This window comes from Manis pentadactyla, unplaced genomic scaffold, assembly GCF_030020395.1.
Source record: "Manis pentadactyla isolate mManPen7 unplaced genomic scaffold, mManPen7.hap1 scaffold_34, whole genome shotgun sequence".
Lineage (NCBI taxonomy): Eukaryota > Metazoa > Chordata > Mammalia > Pholidota > Manidae > Manis > Manis pentadactyla.
Window position 1 is genome coordinate 1,142,738 of NW_026644726.1, and position 17,957 is coordinate 1,160,694.

Genomic DNA, 17,957 nt, shown 5'->3' on the forward strand with positions numbered 1-17,957 from the left:
ACAGTGTGTACGTACAAAACCAGGATATGGTTGTGCAGGGACTTGAACCCATGTTTCTGTCCTCTGTCCTCTTTTATCTCCTTCTCACTTGCTGACTGTATTTAGCTACATTCATTGACTAAGTGGTCAATGAAGACCACAAGTATCATTCCTCTGGGCCTGTTGTCAGCAGAAAGTAAACTTGGTGCTTTGCTCACCGCCATGTTTCGGGGACATCGGCGTGATCACCGCTGATGGGAGGGAGGGAAAATGAAAAAGAACACCAATTTCTAGACAGGAGCAGTTGGGAGCAAAGAGTGTGTTGTGGAATGACGTGTTTATTTGAGGGTCCAAAGTTCCCTCTTTATCTGGTTATTACTTCTTTACATTCGTGAACATTATAAAACCCACTGATTTCAAAGGCCCAAATGCATATCATTACAGCAATTCAGTTGTTGAGGTGAGAGAAAATGAGAAGGACGCTGCTGCACCACTTAATCTATGGCTGGGCACTGCTGAAACCAAACTAAAAGAATTCACGTTGGTCAGATAGGGCTACTTTTTAGTGAAAATGTCTGGGGACTCAAACAGAATCCATTTGTTTGATTGTTTCTCAGTTTCACTTGTGTAGGGTACCTGTCCCCACACCTTCGGCTTGTAGTTTGTCTGTATCCTTGGATCTCAGGTGAGTCCCCTTTAAGGAAGCACGTAGGTGTCTTGAGTTTCCATCCCTTCTTGTAACCCTGTGTCTTTTTTCTGGAGCACTCAAAGCCTGTTATTTTATTCTGATGAATCACAGCTTTGCCCTTATTGCACTTAAAAATTTTTTTTTGTTATCATTAATCTACAATCACGTGAAGAACATTATGTTTACTAGGCTCCCCTATTCACCAAGTCCCCCCAAATAACCTCTTACAGTTGCTTTCAACCAGCAGAGTTGGATGCTGTTGACACATTCATCATGCACCCCCACACACACCACATAACAGTCGCTCTCCATCAGCGTGTAGTAAGATGCTTTAGAATCTCTACTTGTCTTCTCTGTGTTGTACAGCCCTCCCCATGCCCCCCCGACCCCACGCATTATACATGCAAATCTAATTGTCCCCTTTCTATCTCCCCGCCGTTATCCCTCCCTTCCCACCCACCTGCCCAGTCCCTTTCCCTTTGGTAACTGTTAGTTCACTTTCGGGTTCTGTGAGTCTGCTGCTGTTTATTTACCTCAGTGTTTCTTTGTTGCTATACTCCACACATGAGTGAAATCATTTGGTACTGGACTTTGTCCGCCTGGCCTATTTCACTGAGCATACTACCGTCTAGCTAAATCCACATCATTGCAAATGGTAGGATTGTTTTCCTTATGTCTGCTTAGTTCACTTTTTAAACTGGATTTCTTTCTTCCTTGTTGTTTGTAGTTTTGCTATGTGCTTTCACCATTGATCTCCTTTTTATGAGCAATAGCTTTATGTTAATCAATATTTATCTGTATCTATCTATCTGTATGTCTGTCTGTCTATCTATCCATTTATCTACTTATCTATCTATCTATCTTCCTATGATATATCTATGATGTCTATCATCTATCAATCTATGAACCTATCTATCTATCATCTGTCATCTATCTATCTATCTATCTATGAATCAATCATCTTTTTTCTGCCCATCTATTCTTAGGTACAGAACAGTTAACAATATTGCCTATGTCACTTCCCTACATTATGCTTCTAAAAATCTTCCAAGGTATCTAGGCCTTAAGGAGAGCACTGGGTTCACTGAACATTTCGAGGTCGAGACAGCCGCGTGTGCTTATAAAACCAGTAAATCGAGGTGCAGGGACTTGAATCCGTTTATCTGTTCTCTGTCCTCTTATACCTCCTACTCGCTTTGTGACTGTATTTAGCCACATTCACTGACTAAGTGCTCCATGAAGACCACAAGTATCCTTCCTCTGGGCCTGTTGTAGACAGAAAAGTATACATGGTGCTCTGCTCAACCCCATGTTTGAGGGACATCGGCGTGATCAACGCCGATAGGACGGAGGGACAAATAAATGGAACAACGATTTCTAGACAGGAGCAGTTGGGAGCTAAGAGTGTAATGTGGAGTGACAGTTTATTTGAGTGTCCAAACATCCCTTTTAATGTGGTTATTACTTCACAATCGTGAAGATCATAAAACCCACCGATTTCAAAGGCACAGATGCTTACTATTATAGCAACTCAGTTGTTTAGATGAGAGAAAATGAGGAAGACTTTTCCGCAACACTAAATCTATGGCTGGGCCCTGCTTAAAACAAACAAAAGAATTCACGGAGGCCAGATAAGGCTATTTTCTACTGACTGTCTCTGGGGACTCAAACAGAATCCATTTGTTTGATTGTTTGTTTTTCAGTTTCACTCATGTAGGGCACTTGTCCCCACACCTTCAGCTTGTAGTTTGTCTGTGTCCTGGGATCTCAAATGAGTCTCCTGTAAGGAAGCACGTAGGTTTCTTGAGTTTTCATCCGTTCTTTTTACTCTGTCTTTTGTTTGTAGCACTCAGAGCCTGACCTTTTATTCTGATGATTCAGAGCTCTGCCCTTATTGCACTTAATAATTTTTTTGTTATCATTAATCTACAATCACGTGAAGAACATTATGTTTACTATGCTCCCCCTTCACCAAGTCCACCCCCAAAAACCTCTCACAGTCGCTGTCCATTAGCATATTTAGTTGCTATAGACCCATTCACCATGTACCCCTTCTCAGACACCGTTACAGTCGCTGTCAATCAGTGAGTAGTAAGAAGCTATATAAACTTTACTAGTCTTCTCTGTGTTGTACAGCACTCCCCATGCCCCCCCCGACCCCACGCAATATACATGCTAATCCTAAAGCCCCCATTCTTTATCCCCACACTTATCCCTCCCTTCAGGACCACCCTGCCCAGTCCTTTTCCCTTTGGCAACTTTTAGTCAACTCTCGGGTTCTGTGAGTCTGCTGCTGTTTTTTTCCTTCAGTTCTTCTTTGTTGTTATACGCCACACATGAGTGAGATCATTTGATAATTGTCTTACTCCATCTGACCTATTTCTCTGAACATAATACCGTCTAGCTCCATCCACGTCATTGCAAATGGTAGGTTTGTTTTCTTCTTATGGCTGTTTACTGCACTTTGTAAACTGGATTTCATTCTTCCTTTTTGTTTGTAGTTTAGATATGTGCTTTCACCGTTCATCTGCTTTTTATGACCAACAGCTTTTTGACAATCGATATGTATCTGTATCTATCGCTCTGTCTCTATATCTATCTATCTTTCTATATATCCTTCTATCTATCTATCTCTCTATCCATCTCTGTATTTATCTATCCGTCTATCTAGCTTCCTATCATCTATCTATCAAGTGTATCATCTGTCTATCATCTGTCATCTATCTATCTGTCTATCTATGAATCAATCATCTTTTTGTCTGCCCATCTATACATATGTACAGAACAGTTAACGACATCACCTATGTCACTTCCCTACATTATGCTTCCAAAAACATTGCAAGGTCACTAGGCCGTAGGGAGAGCACTGTGCTCACTGAGACAATTGCAGATCGAGTCAGCCACGTGTCCTTTCAAAATCAGTAAATGGTGGTGCAGGGACTTGAACCTGTATCTCTGTCCTCTGTCCTCTTAAACCTCCTTCTCGCTTGCTAACTGTATTTACCAACATTCATTGACTAAGTACTCACTGAAGACCACAATTATACTTCCTCTGGGCCTGTTATAGACAGAAAAGTATTCTTGTTGCTTTAATCACCACCATGTTTGAGGGACATTGGCATGTTCACCACTGATAGGAGGAGGGACAAATAAAAAGGAACACCTATTTCTAGACAGGAGCATTTGGGAGCAAAGTGTGTGTTGTGGAGAGACGTGTTTGGTTGAGTGTCCAAACTTCCCTCTTTATGTGGTTTTTACTTCATTACTATCGTGAACATCATAAAACACAGTGATTTCAAAATCCCAGACTCATATTATTGCAGCAATTCATTTGTTTATGTGAGTAAAAATGAGAAGGACATTGCATTACCACTGAATCTATACCTGGGCACTGCTGAAACCAAAAAAAAAGAATTCACGGCTACGTAGGACTATTTTCTAGTGACTGTCTCTGGGGACTCAAACAGAATCCATTTGTTTCTTTGTTTCTCAGATTCACTTGCATAGGTTACCTTTCCCCGCACCTTCAGCTTGTAGTTTGTCTGTGTCCTTGGATCTCAAGTGAGTCTCCAGTAAGGGAGCACATAGGTGATCTGGAGTTTTCATCAGTACTTCTGTCCCTGTGTCTTTTTATTAGAGCAGGAAAAGCCTGTACTTTTATTCTGATATTTGAGAGCTATGCTCTTACTGCACTTTGAAAATTTTTTGTTCTCATTAATATACAATGACATGCAGAACATTATGTGTACTAGGTTGCCCATTTCACCAGTTCCTCGCCAAATCCCAGTTACAGTCGCTGTTCGTCAGCGTGTAGTAAGATGCTGTAGAATCACTACATGTCTTCTCTGTGTTGTATAGCCCTCCCCATGACCCTACACCCTATACATTATTCATGCTAATCCTAATGCCCCCATTCTTTTTCCTCGCCCTTCCCACTCCCTTCCCACAAACCCAACCCAGTCCCTTTCTCTTTGGTAACTGTTAGTTCACTCACGGGTATTGTGTGTCTGCTGCTATTTTTTCCTTCAGTTTTTCTTTGTTATCGTACTCCACACATGAGTTAAATCATTTGGTACATGTATTTCTCCGACTGGCCTATTTGACTGAGCACAATACCCTCTAGCCCCATCCACGTTATTGCCAATGAGAGGATTTGTTTTCTTCTTATGGCTGCTTACTGCACTTTTTAAAATGGATTGTATTCTTCTTTTTTGTTTGTAGTTTCGCTATGTGCTTCAACCATTGCTCTCATTGTTGTGAGCAATAGCTTTGTGTTAATCGATATGTACCTATATCTATCTGTCTGTCTATCTGTCAATCTATTAATCAATTAATCAATCATCTTTTTGTCTGAACATCTGTCCTGGTGTACAGAACAGTTAACCACATAGCCTATGTCACTTTCCTACATTATGCTTCCAAAAATCCTGCAAGGTGTCTAGGCTGTAGGGAGAGCACTGGGTTCACCGAGACACTTGCAGGTCGTGTCGGCCGTGTGTACTACAAAACCAGTAAATTGTTGTGCAGGAACATGAACCCGTGTCTCTATCTTCTGTCCTCTTTCATCTCCTTCTCACTTGCTGTCTGTTTTAGCGACATTCATTGACTAAGTTCTCCCTGAAGACCACAAGTATCCTTACTCTGGGCCTGTTGTCAACAGAAAAGTAAACTTGTTGCTTTGCTCACCTCCATGTTTGAAGGACATCGGCATGATCACTGCTGATAGGACGGAGGGTCATATAAAAAGGAACACCAATTTCAAGACAGGAGCAGTTGGGAGCTAAGAGTGTATTGTGGAGTGGCATATTTATTTGAGTGTCCAAACTTCCCTCATTAGGTGGTTATTACTTCACATTCGTGAAGATCATAAAACCCACCGATTTCAAAGGCCCGATTCTTATTATTACAGAAACTTAGTTGAGATGAGAGAAAATGAGAAAGACTTTGCTGCACCACTAAATCTATGGCTGGTCCCTGCTGAAAACAAACAAAAAGAATTCACGGTGGCCAGATAGGGCTTTTTACTACTGACTGTCTCTGGGGGCACAAACAGAATCCATTTGTTTGATTGTTTGTTTTTCAGTTTCACTCGTGTAGGGTACTTGTGCCCACACCTTCAGCTTGTAGTTTGTCTATGTCCTTGGATCTCAAGTGAGTCTCCTGTAAGGAAGCACGTAGGTTTCTTGAGTTTTCGTCAGTTCTTTGAACCCTGTGTCTTTTGTTTGCAACACTCAGAGCCTGACCTTTTATTCTGATGATTCAGAGCTATGCCCTTATTGCACTTAAAAAAATTTTTTTGTTATCATTAATCTACAATCACGTGAAGAACATTATGTTAACTATGCTCCCCGTTCACCAAGTCCACCCCCAAAAACCTGTCACAGTCTCTGTCCATCAGCATAGTTGGATGCTATAGACCCCTTCTGAATGTACCCTTCACAGACAACATTACAGTCGCTCTCAATCAGCGAGTAGTAAGATGCTATATAATCACTGCTAGTTTTCTCTCTGTTGTACAGCACTCCCCATGCCCCCGCCAACCCCACGCAATATACATGCTAATCCTAATGCCCCCATTCTTTCTCCCTGCACTTATCCCTCCCTTCAGAACCACCCTGCCAATCCTTTTCTCTTTGGAAACTTTTAGTCAACTCTCGGGTTCTGTGAGTCCGCTGCTGTTTTTTTCCTGCAGTTTTTCTTGGTTGTTATACTCCACACATGAGTGAAACCATTTGATACTTGTCTTTCTCCGCCTGACCTATTTCTCTGAACATACTATCATCTATCTCCATCTACGTCATTTCAAATGGTAGGATTTGTTTTCTTCTTATGGCTGCTTACTGCACTTTGTAAACTGGATTTCATTCTTCCTTTTTGTTTGTAGTTTAGCTATGTGCTTTCACCATTCATCTCCTGGTTATGAGCAACAGCTTTGTGTCAATCGATATGTATCTGTATCTATCTTTCGCTCTGTCTGTCTGTATATCTATCTATATTTCTATATATCCTTCTATCTATCTCTCTATCCTTCTATTTATCTATCCATCTATCTAGCTTCCTATCATCTATCTATCATGTGTATCATCTATCTATCATCTTTCATCTATCTGTCTGTCTATCTATGAATCAATCATCTTTCTGTCTGCACATCTGTCCTTATGTACAGAACAGTTAACAATATCACCTATGTCACTTCCCTACATTATGCTTCCAAAAACATTCCAAGGTCACTAGGCCGTAGGGAGAGCCCTGGTCTCACTGAGACAGTTGCAGATCTAGTCAGACACGTGTGCTTACAAAACCAGTAAATGGTGGTGCAGGGACTTGAACCCGTATCTCTGTCCTCTGTCCTCTTAAAACTCCTTCTCGCTTGATAACTTTATTTAGCCACATTTATTGTCTAAGTGTTCACTGAAGACCACAAGTACACTTCCTCTGGGCCTGTTGTAGACAGAAAAGTATACTTGGTGCTTTACTCACCACCATGTTTGAGGGACATTGGCGTGTTCACCACTGATAGGAGTAGGGACAAATAAAAAAGGAACACTGATTTCTAGAGGGAACTGTTTGGAGCAAAGTGTGTGTTGTCGAGTAAAGTGTTCTATTTGGCATGCAAACTTCCGTTGGTATCTGGTTATTGCTTCTTTACATTTGTAAACATCATAAAGTCCACTGATTTCAAAAGCCCAGACGCACATTTTTGCAGCAATTCAGTTGTTGAGGTGAGAGAACATGAAAAGTTCCTCCCTGTCCCACTGAATCAATGACTGGGCACTGCCAAACTGAACACAAAGCATCCACGGTTGCGGGAATGGCTATTTTCTACTGACTGTCTCTCTGGGCACTCAAACAGAGTCACTTTTTTTTTTGGTGTCAGTAATGTATAATTATTTTAACAACATTGTGGTTACTAGACTCCCCCTCCTCACCCCTCCCCACCATTATCAAGTCCACTATCTGCACCCCATTACAGTCGCTGTCCATCAATATAGTTAGATGCTATAGAATCTGTCTTCTGTGTGCTATGCTTCAATCCCCGTGGCCCACCACCCCCTACAATACGTTTGTGGATCGTAATGCCCCTTTACACCCTTATCCCTCCCTTCCCACCCATCCTCCCAGGTCCCTTTCCCTTTGGTAACTGTTAGTCCATTCTTGGGTTCTGTGAGTCTGCTGATGTTTTGTTCCTTCCGGTTTTTGCTTTGTTCTCATACCTCACAGAGGAGTGAAATCCTTGAGTACTTGTCTTTCTCCACCTGGCTTATTTCACTGAACATAACAACCTCTAGCTCCGTCCGTGTTCTTGCAAATGGTGGTAGGATTACTTTTCTTCTTATGGCTGAATAATATTCCATGGTGTGTATGTACAAATGCTTCTTTATTGTCGGGAGCCGTAGGCCATAGAAATAATGGTCTCACCCTTTTCACCTAGGCCTCTATTTTCTCAAGCCTGTACCGTTTAGGAAGCATCAATTGACCCAGCTTGCGATTAGATCGCTGGGATAGAGATTATGCAGCTGCCGTGATAACATCTCCTCCTTAGTTAAACCTTCTGTCATTTCTCAGTAATCCCCCACCCATGATCTTTTCCAGAGAACATTCCTCAGTTAGGTATCCTAGCAACCTAGATAAATCATGCCACTTCAGCTGGGGCTGTTTCCCCTTCCTAGCTCCTATATAATATTGCTTGTAAAAATAAACATTGAGACCTTGATCAGACTTTCGACTGTGTCTCCTTCTTTGTGTCTGATTTGTCTCTCATCCAGGTTAATTTCCCCTCGATCCCTTGTTGAACTCCCCACCGGCCGGGGCATGTGGCGCCCAATGTGGGGCTCGAGGTACGAAGCCTGATCTGGACATCGCTAATATGGACGGGCATCCTTCTTTCTTTGGATCACCACCCCACCGGTGATACAAGATTCGCATGAAGATCACCACAGGAGTACCCGCCTGTGACACAGATCGATAAAGGTAAGGAATGCGACGCAGTCATGGGGCAAACACTAAATAAGCATGAGTTATTTCTTAAGGGACTTAAGGCTTCTCTCAAGACATGAGGAATACGGGTTAAGAAAAAAGGTTTGGTTAAATACTTTATCTTGCTAGAGGATGTCGGCCCATGTTTCCCCCAGGAAGAAACTGTAGATGAAAAACAGTGGCGCCGAGTTGGTAACTGCCTCAATGATTATTATCATTCCTTTGACCCTGAGAAGGTCCCAGTACAGGTATTTTCTATTGGAATTTCATAAACGATATGTTGCAGGTCCGCCACTGTCACCCAGATGTTTCAAAGATTTTTGACGAAAGTGAAAATTATTTGAAGGGAAAGTTTAAAACCAGTCAAACTTCTCTCCAAAATAGGAAGTCTCCGAGGAACTTCATCCATCCTCCCCAGCCTCTAATTGTCCCTCTTTATCCTTTCCCATGCCCGAGGTTAAGGGTGATCCACCGTCTAATGGCCCCCCCAAAAATCTATTTACCCAGTCCTGCCGTTCTCAGGTCCAACAGCCCTGATGATGATCCAATCTACCCTGAAGAGGGGGTCAAAATAAAAGACGCTGCCAGTAAGCACCATAATCTTGATTGGCCCCCTCAAGCACCTTTAGGTGCAGGTCCACCACCCTATAACCTACAACGCCCTATAACATACCACTGCCCTAAGACATACCACCCCCTTTAACAAGCCACTGTTAAACTCTCTCGGGAGGCGCAGTCCCTTAAGGCACTGCTTCAGAACAAAAGGGAGAGATCCCAATTGTTTAGGCAATTACGTGAACTTGACTTAGAAATAAGCTCCCCCCGACCACCCTGTTCAGAAAATAAAAGTAAGTTCTCCCTCTGCTCCCCCCGTTCAGAAAGTTAAAACCAAAAATAAAACCCTTCATGTCTTCCCGGTGACCCGATCCCAAACTAGACCAACCGAGGGAGAACCGACTGAGGGAGAGTCAAATGAGGATGAACCACGAGAATCAGAAGAGGCAGATACGGATGCAGAGGAGCCTATATCCCAGCTTGAGTCAGAAAACACTGAGGGAAAGGACGAGAATGCAACTTCAACCATTAGGACTCATCGGAACCGCCACCTTAAATTTAAAAGTATAAAAGACTTAAAGAATGCTGTTTCCTCATATGGCCCTGTTGCCCCCTGTACTATTTCATTGTTAGAGTCTCTAAGCGAAGACTGGCTTACAGCTAATGATTGGGGCATGTTTACTAAAGCCACCTTAACAAGAGGTGACTTTCTCTTACGGAAAGCTGATTACACTGAAAGATGCCAGGATACTGCATACCGCAATATGGCTGCCGGCAGTCCTTCCAAATCCTGGATGTTAGACAATCTTCTGGGCAATCGCCCCTATGACACAAATGAAAAACAGGCTAAGTTTTCTCCAGGCTTACTCACACAAATCCAACATGCAGCCCTTAAGGCCTTGAAGAGCCTCCCTTCTAAAGGGTCAGTTATCACCTCTCTTGACAATGTTAGACAGGGGCCGCAGGAACCTTACAGTGAATTCACAGGCCGCCTTACAGGGGCCGCCTAACGCCTCATGGGAAGGGAGGAAACAGATAATGAATTCATTAAACATCTTGCTTTTGAAAATGCTAATTCAGCTTGTCAAGCAGCTATGCGTCCCCATCACAGCGGCAAAAAGTTCTCTGATTTTATAAAACTTTGTGTCGATGACCCAACATCTCGCAATATCGGAATAGCCATAGGAAGAGCTCTTAAAGAGTTTACTCAGGGAGCCAGGCCCAAGACCTGCTTTAATTGCAAGCAAACAGGTCATTTTTCAAGAGAGTGCACAGCCCCTAGGACCAAACAATCGCTCCCATCATTCCTGTGACCGCGATGCAAATGGGGTAAGCATTGGGCCTCCGAATACCGCTCCAAGGCTGATATACAGTTTAATCCTCTGCCTCCAAAGCAGGGAAAATTGATAAAGGGCCCACCCCAGTTCCCCAAAACCTACCCATGATAGAACCCTGGTGTCATCAGGTTCGTTCCCCAGTCAGTCCAAAATCCAGCATCACTCTCCTCTCTGGAGCAACCACCGGTAGCGCAAGACTGGACCTCTGTTCCACCTCCCAGTCAATACTGACCCCATAAATGGGAAATCAAATTCTTTCAATGGGGATTTTTGGCTCTTTGCCGCAAGGCACCTTTGTTCTTATAATGGGTCGTGCCAGCTCCACTATTCAGGGCCTCACTATTTCTCCAGGAGTCATTGACAACGATTATACTGGAGAAATTAAATTTATGGCTACAGCCTTTCAGGGACCAATTACCATTTCCCCTGGGCAACGGATTGCTCAATTAATATTACTCCCCCTCGATGATAAAATTCCTAGCTAAAAGCAAAAGAGAGGCCCCCATGGGTTTGGATCATCAGATGTTTATTGGGCACAATAGATCACTCAAAAAAGACAACTTCTTAACTAAAAATTAAAAGGAAAAACCTTTGAAGGCCTTATAGATACCGGCGCGGATGCCACAACTATTTCCAGTAAGGATTGGCTTTCATCTTGACCTCTCACCGCTTCCATGACTCACCTTAGAGGTATTGGACAGACCTCCAACCCCCTACAAAGCTAAAAAGTTATTCAATGGGAAGATTAAGAAGGCAATCACAGTACTGTCCAGCCCTACGTGCTTTCAGGCCTACCTATCAACCTCTGGGGCAGAGATATACTCTCTCAAGTGAAGCTCATTATGTGCAGCCGTAATGAACTAGTCACTCACCAGATGCTCAATTAAGGCTTTCGCCCTGTGCAAGGGTTGGGCAAACACTCTCAGGGCTCAAAAGAGCCGGTCCCGGTCACCATAAAAACTGATCATGCTGGAATTGGCTATGAAAATTTACCATAACGGCCGTTGACATGCCTGTACCCCATGCAGATAAAATATCCTGGAAAACAAATTACCCTGTATGGGTTGATCAATGGCCCTTAACTTCTGAAAAACTGGCTGCAGCCACAATGTTAGTACAGGAACAACTTGCTGCAGGCCATATCGAGCCTACCACCTTCCCCTGGAATACTCCTATTTTTGTGATAAAGGAAAAATCAGGATAACGGAGGTTACTTCAAGATCTTAGAAAAATTAATAAAGCTATGATACCTATGGGGGCCCTTCAAACAGGCCTCCCACTCCTGTGGCGATTCTAGTGGGATACTGTTAAATCATAATTGACCTAAAAGATTGCTTTTTCACAATCCCCCTACATCCTAAAGACTGCAAGCCTTTTGCATTTAGTTTACTGGTGATTAATTTTAAAGGCCGTATGCCAAGATTCCAATGGAAAGTTCTGCCCCAAGGAATGGCAAACAGCCCTACGCTGTGCCAAAAATTTGTAGCTCAAATTATAGACCCATTTAGACAAAGATGGCCTTCTACATATTTAATTCATTACATGGACAACATCCTCATGGCTGGTCCTAACCCCACTGAACTCCTTGCTTATTCCCAAGAGCTTTCTAGGGCCTTTACCAGAGATGTCTTTAGATAGCTCATGATAAAATTCAATTAAAACCCCCTTACTTGCTTTTAGGCTTTGAACTCTTTCATAATAAGATTCTTTCACAAAAGGTTCAACTTAGAACCGTTAGCTTAAATACTTTAAATGATTTTCAAAAATTTCTAGGAGATATTAATTGGCTCAGGCCTTATCTCATGCTAACTACTGGAGAGCTTAAACCCTTGTTTAATATTCTTAAAGGGACCCAGATCCTACTTCGAGTTGCTCATTAACAGCCCCTGCCCTAGAAGCCCTGAAGGCATTGGAAGCTGCAATTCTAAACCAAAGGGTCACCTTTATCTCTTATGAGAAGCCTCTTCTCCTAGTCATTTGTGCTACTGATTTTACACCCACCGGAGTGTTCTGGCAAGAGGGTCATCTTTTTTGTTTCCATTTACCTGCCTTCCCAGCCAAAGTCCTTATCCCCTATACCTCCTGGGTGGCTGAACTGATAAAAATCGGATGCGAACAGAGCAGGAAAATATTCGGTAAAGACGCTGACAAAATTATCCTACCCTATTCCCCTACCTAAATCCAGTGGTTGATAGAGAATGACGATGAATGGGCAACATCCTGCAATTCTTTTCAGGGAGCCCTTGACAATCATTACCCTGCTAACAAGCTTCTCCATTTTCTAAGGACGCAACCATTTGTTTTCCCTACATTGACCTCCTCCCAACCCCATCCTAATGACCCCAAGTTCTCACCGATGGCTCCTCCAACGGAGTGACAGCCTTCACCGTAGATAATCAAATCACTTCCCTACAATCCCCATTCCACTCCACTCAATTGGTTGAACTCTTCGCTATTTTACAAGTTTTTCAACAACTCCCAAATACTCCATTTAACCTATACACAGACAGTGCTTATATTGCTCAATCCATTCCCCTTTTAGAGACCGTGCCCTATATAAAACCCACTACAAATGCCACCCCTCTGTCTTTTTCCATCCAGCAGTGCATACATTCCAGGCAACATTCCTTTTATATAAGCCATATTCTTGCCCTTTGTGGTCTTCCTGGACCTCTAGCCACAGGCAATGCTGTGACCGATAAAGCTACCCAACTTTGTCTTCTCGTTGAGCTTGATCCTGCGGCTCAAGCCAAAGAAGCTCACTCTTTACACCACCATAATGCTCAAACCTTACGTCTTCTTTTTAAAATTACTAGAGAACAAGCCCGTCAGATTGTTAAACAATGTGCAAATTGTGTCACTCTCCTGCCTGTTCCTCACTTGGGTGTGAACCCTAGGGGCCTAGTTCCCAATGAGATCGGGCAAATGGATGTAACACACGTCCCCTTATTCAGAAATCTTAAATATCTTCATGTTACTGTAGATACATTTAGTGGATTTATTTTTGCCAGCCTCCACGTAGGAGAAGCTTCAAAAAATCTTATTGCTCATGTACTCAATTGTCTTAGTGTCATGGGAAAACCCGAGATTATCAAGACTGCTAATGGTCCTGGATATACTGGAAAAAATTTCCAAGAATTTTGTCACCAATTACAAATTAAGCCTGTTACAGGCATACCATACAATCCCCAAGGTCAAGGGATTGTCGAACGAGCCCATTTAACTATTAAACATACCTTCCACAAATTAAAAATGGGAGATTTATATCCCATGAAAGGCTCTCCAAGAAATATTCTTCATCGTGCCTTGTTTATTCTTAATTTTCTAACTTTGGATGCTCATGGCAAACCTGCAGCTGGTCGCCTTTGGCACCCACAACATGATAAATCTATGCCACTGTCATGTGGAGAGACAACCTCACATCCCATTGGAATGGCCCCGAGCCCATACTCATATGGGGTAGGGGATCTGCCTGTGTTTTCGACACCAAAGAAGGAGCTGCTCGCTGGCTGCCAGAGCGTTTGATTAAACCAGTAGATCTACCATAAGATTTTTAAAATTCTTATCCAACTGTTCAGTGTGGTGACATCCCCTGAGACATCCTTTTTCTTCTTCTCTCCATAGATTCTAGTCGTCGGTTTAGTCCTTGCCTTTATCTTAGGCATACGACTCGCCACTTCCACCCTTCACCAGTGGACCCTTGTACAGCAGACTATTCTTGTTACCACTTACTGGATCCTTGTTGGTGTATTCGCACTTCTTAACAGCACCTTATAAAAAGATGAAGCCCATCAACTCTCTCATTTTCACCTTCTTCGCGGAACCTTACAAGTTCTTCAAGACCAAATAGATTCCCTTGCAGAAGTAGTCTTACAGAACAGACGTGGCCTAGACCTTCTCACCGCGGAACAAGGCGGAATCTGCTTAGCCTTAGAAAAGAAATGCTGCTTCTATGAAAGCAAGACTGGAGTAGTTCGTGACAAAATAAAAAGACTCCAAGAAGATCTCGTGCAAAGAAAGAAAAAACTGTTTGAAAATACCCAAAGGTCTTGGATGAGCATGTTTCTTCCTTATCTTCTCCCTATACTAGAACCCTTCCTTAGTCTCATGCTTGTGCTCTTCCTTGGCCCTTGGGCCTTCCAGAGAATTACCACCTTCATTAAAGAACAGATCAATATGGCCCTCGGCAGACAGATACAATTCCACTGTCACCGTTTTGTCCTGGTGGACCAAGGCTATGATGTGCACTTTGACTCCCCTCCTTTAGAAGCTGGATAGGATACAGACATATGCATATCGGCTCACAATAAAGTGAGTGCGATATGGGCACCAATGTGGTTGCGAAGCTAAGCATTGGAAGGGAAGGTCCGTGAACCGCCTCTGAATTCCCTGAGAGAAAAACCTGTCTTGCATGGAGGTTAGTATCTAAAATAAATACGCCCTTCCTCCCCTCCACAAAAGATACCAAGGGCCAAAGTTGACCCCCATAAATGGGGAGTCTCGGAGGAGCCAAGTCACTAATCCCCAAATTCGTTAATGCCCACCGCTAAATAGCAGGCCTACCCCTCTTTTCTATAAAAGAAGGGAGGAGATATCGGGAGCCGTAGGACATAGAAACAATGGTCTCGCCCTTTTCGCCTAGGCCTCTAATTTCTGCCCCGTTTAGGAAAGATCAGTTGACCAACTTGAGAATAGACGCTGGGATAGAGATTAAGCAGCTGCTGTGATAATATCTCTTCCTTAGTAAAACATTCTGTCTTTCTCAGTAATCCCCCACCCATGATCTTTTCCAGAGAACATTCTTCATTTAGGTATCATAGCAACCTAGATAATCCTTGCCATTTCAGCTGGGGATGTTTCCCCCTCCTATCTCCTATATAATCTGCCTTGTAACAATAAACTTTGAGACATTGACAACACTTTCGACTTGGTCTCCTTCTTTGTGTCTGGTTTGTTTCTCATCCAGTTTAACTTCCCCTCGATCCCTTGTTGAACTCCCCACTGGCCGGGGCATTTATCCATTCATCTCCTGATGGATACTTAGGTTTCTTCCATTTCATGGGTATTGTAAAGAGTGCTGGATCAACATAGGGGTGCATCTGTCTCTTTCATACTGGGCTCCTGCACTCTTAGGGTAAATTCCAGGAGAGGAATTCCTGGGTCAGATGGTATTTCTGTTCTTTGTTTTTTTCGGGATCATCCATACTGCTTTCCACAATGGTTGAGCTGACTGACATTCCCAACAGCAGTGTAGGAGGGTTCCCATTTCTCCACACCCTTGCCGACATCTGTTGTTGTCTGTCTTTCGGGTGGTAGCCATCCTAACTGGTGTGAGGTGATACCCCATTGTGGTTTTAATGGGCATTTCTCTGATGGTTAGCAATGTGTAGCGTCTTTTCATGTGCCTGTCAGCCACCTGAAATTACTTATGCGGAGAAGTGTCTGTCCAGATCCTCTGCCCATTTTGTAATTGGATTTATTTGCATTTTTTGTGTTGAGGTTCATGAGCTCTTGATACATGTTTTGGATGGCAATGCCTTATCAAATATGTCATCAGTGAATACATTCTCCCATACAGAAGGATGCCTTTGGTTCTACTGATGGTGTTCAAACAGAATCTTATTAAACCGCCTACCACTTCATTCCCAATCTGACTAAATTTTTTTTTAAGAACACCAACCAGCCGAGAAAACTGGAACGAAGAGGAGAAGCTGTGATGCAGGAACATCTAGTGTAAAACTGAGAGGTGAGGTGATGTGGAGACTGGTAGGTTGTATCTTTCCATGTGCTGCTTTCACGTGTCATAGGTAGAAAAGATTGCCAAGGATATGAAGCCCGGGGTGTTGATGTCACCTGGTATCAATGGAGCCACGTAGCCTCTAGCCATTGATGGGAAAGCTAGCATGCGGCACTGTTGTCTTTCCTGCGGAGTTAGACGTGCAGCGTCCCCCAATTGCAGTTCAGTCAGAGCCCGTGTGGGACTGTCCTGGCACTGGCCGGGGTGGACCCGACAGCTGTGCCATTCCTGCTGGGCAGTCGCAGCACCCCTCTCGGAACAGGGCCTCAGCAGCGCTTCCTGGAGAGAGAGAGTAGAGAGAGAATTGCGTTCGAGAGAAATTGACTGTTTTGTTTTCTGTAGCTCCATGAGCATGCTCCTGATGTTTATTTTGAGATCCCTTTCTCACGAAGATTGATTTGAGGTCAGTTACCAGGTTCCCTTGAAGGTCCATATTTGTAGGTGGTGCACTCTAGCTACCAGATGCTTTACTCTCTGGAGATGCACAGCCCTTGGTTGGATGGCAGGGGTCCAAGGGGAGCGGTGCCGGTGCCCATTCCCACTGGGAGTAAAGAGGTCTTTCCTGCTTCCCGGCAACAGTACCCATCTCCACTGCCAGGGCCAGAGTGCAGAGCATGCAGGGAGAAGCTGCCGTAGGTCGGGGCGGCCGTTTTGCAGGCCGGTGACGGCGGGGAGGGAGGCTATGTACCACTCACAGCACGGTAAGGGTCCTCGGAGCTGCGAGGCCAGCCAGGGGGATGGAGCGACCGGAGCTCCTGAAAGCTAACCCGCCTGCCGGGCAGAGTGCACCCGCGCAGTTTGGCGCACCTGTACTTTCTCCTGAGTGGCAAGCCGTGTGGAAGCCTTGCCCCTTTAGCAGTTCTCTCGCTGTTAGGAAGTCTCTCAGACAGTCCGCCTTTCTTTTGTCAAACAGCGGCCGGATGTGGATCCCTCTGTTGTCCCACAAGTGGCTGGAACCTCAAGTCTCTCGAAGTCTTCTGCCTCCCTTTGCTTTCCAACCCCACCGATCCTCCAGTATGCACCACATGTACGGTAGGTTCGTGCTCAGAGAGCACATCTCCACGGCTGTACGTCACACTTCTCCTTGAGGTGAAAGGCTGCCGCAGCAGCGTTCCTCCCTGCTGCTCTTCCACGATTTGTTATAGTTGTTCTATTTCCATATAGTACGTATTTATGTGGTTTTGATCTTGGGAGAAGGTTTCCGCTCCACTCTCATGTGAGCCTGCGTCATTAATCCCATCAGCACATCTTTTTTCTGTTTTTTCTCTTCAGTTTCACTTGTTTAGGGTACCTTTCAGCACCCCTCAATTTGTAGTTTGTCTTCGTCCTTGGATATCAAGTGAGTCTCCAGTAAGGGAGCAGGTAGGTGTTCTTGAGTTTTCATCCCTTCTTTTAACAATGTGTCTTTTGATTGGAGAACTCAGAGCCTGTCCTTTTATTCTGATAATTGAGAGCTGTGTCCTTATTGCACTTAAAAAATCTTTTTGGTCATCATTAATCTACAATCACGTGAAGAACATTATGATCACCAAGTACACCAAGTCCTCCCCATAATACCCGTTATAGTGGCAATCCATCAGCATTGTTGGATGCTGCAGACCCCTTCACCATGTCCCCCCGCACA

General features: G+C 43.8%; 1 long non-coding RNA gene across 1 annotated transcript in view; it reads left to right on the top strand.

The window, feature by feature from the left end:
* The window catches only part of LOC130682367 (uncharacterized), a 301,911-nt gene extending 284,574 nt beyond the window's left edge, over nucleotides 1-17,337 (top strand). The window contains exons 3-4 of the long non-coding RNA XR_008995589.1: nucleotides 16,208-16,282; nucleotides 17,247-17,337. This is a non-coding gene — a long non-coding RNA (uncharacterized LOC130682367). The remainder of the gene's footprint in view (nucleotides 1-16,207; nucleotides 16,283-17,246) is intronic.
* The last annotated feature ends 620 nt before the right edge of the window (nucleotides 17,338-17,957 follow it).